Here is a 1,963-nt window from a genome sequence, read left to right on the forward strand (position 1 = left end):
TAAAGAGGGAGATTGCCAGCAGTTTTGAGTCTGGCATGGGTCAAGGGAGGGCAGAGTGGTAGGAAGTCTTTTTTAAGAGTTTCTGCAGGAGCATCAGGAAGGGAGTAGAGGGTGGACACAGGACAGAGGGTCTCCAGAGGGGCAGCTGGGTGTTTGTGTTATAAGAGATGACCGTCCTCTCCAGGTATCCTAGAAGGAGAGGAGAACTGGGGTCTGGACTCTGCCCTGCAGTGTGAGATATGGGTCTCCTGGGAGTGAAGCTTGCACCTTGCTAAGAAAGTTAAGTGCACTAACCTGTAACACTTTTCACATCCCAACAGCGTTCCAGTTCACACCATCCAGCCAAGCTCCCCAAGCCAACAGAGCTGGGTGAAATCAGTCCTTGTACAAGGGGAGCTCCTGATTGGGCCAGGTTGAGCATTTCACCTTGATATGCTCATCGTGGGCTGGCTATTGAGCTATATAAGGCAACCTGGCACATTACATCTGACTGATTAGGTGAGGCTCATCTCTGGGCCAATCCGTTGGGTTCTTTTCAGAAGGTATAGTGTAGGGGCGCCTGGGTGGCTCAGCTGGTTGAGGGTCTGACCCTTGGTCTCAGTTCTGGACTTGATCTCAGGGCTGTGAGTTCAAGCCCCATGTTGAGCTCCACCCTGGGGCTGGGGGGAAGAAGGCACAGGATGGAGTGGCCAGTGAAAAGAAGAAATACAGAGGCATGCAAAGAAAAGGAGAAATGCCACAAAGTTGAGATCCAGGGCCCACAAAAGAGTGAAGAGGAAAGCAGCTGTCCCACCCTCCTGAGGCCATCGGATGGCTTCCCAAGACTTCATGTATTTTTATAAGCTCCCTTTCTCCTAAGGTGGCCTGAGGAAAGGAGAAGCCCAAGAACAGCAAAAGCAAAGTGGCCCTAAAGAAGCACACGATATAGGTGCCTGTGCAGGATGGTTGTAGTTAGGGCTTTTACGAGAAATTCAAGTCTTGTTGCGGGAAAGAGTCTAATACACACTCCTCCCTCAAAAATGGCTTTTAACTGAGCAATCACCACATTCCAGGCACTGTTCTAAGCACTTTACAAATATTTTAAAATCGATTTAATTCTCACAACAGCTTTATGAGATGGCCATTAGTATTATCCTCATTTTATCAATGAAGAAACTGAGACACGGAGAGTTCAGGCAGCATGCCCAAGGTCACACAGGAAGTAAGAGAACAGGGATTTCAAGCCCCGCAGGGTACCTCAGGAGCCTATGTCACCTTCCTCAGATCAAGTAAAAATAATGATGCTTGTGACTGTTAATGTGACCCAGTTTTTGCCCCTAAACTGGGGTGCTCTAACAAAACACAGGTTATACGTGTGGCATTCATACTCTGGTATAATTGTTTACCCATCTCCTAAACGTAGCAAATATCTATCTTATGTTTGTATCCACACTTCCCAGAAGAGTAGCTGGTGTATGCCAGGAGCTCGATTGAAAAAAAAAGTGTGTTTTTCAAAGAAAAAAATTAATCTGGAGGAGGTGAGATGCCACAAGGTCTTCAATACACAAGGCAAAGAACTGGGTTTTATCTTGCGGACAGTGAAATGTGTTGGGTGGTTTGGGGGCACACGTGTGACCATGCTGTGTCAATGAGCAAGAGAACGGACAGGCTGCGGCAGAGCTATTTGGAAGACTGTGTTTACTAGGCATGCTCTGAAGAGGGGAGAGCTAGAGAAATGCAAAGGATGACACAGATAAGAGACTTATTATTACATAGCAAACAATATTAGGTCACTAAGGGGAATGTGGCTGCCTCTCCAAGTTACATCTAGAAAAGTCTTGAGTAGAGAGTGATCACTCCTTTAAGAAGTCACTGCATCATCAGTGGTCTTAATGATGCTGGGAATGGAACTAGGGGAGAAAAAAAAAAAGATTTTGAATAGAAAAGTTATTTAGAAGAGTTGGATTCTGGACCAGTCAGAGGA

The sequence above is a fragment of the Meles meles genome, chromosome 5, assembly GCF_922984935.1.
Source record: "Meles meles chromosome 5, mMelMel3.1 paternal haplotype, whole genome shotgun sequence".
Lineage (NCBI taxonomy): Eukaryota > Metazoa > Chordata > Mammalia > Carnivora > Mustelidae > Meles > Meles meles.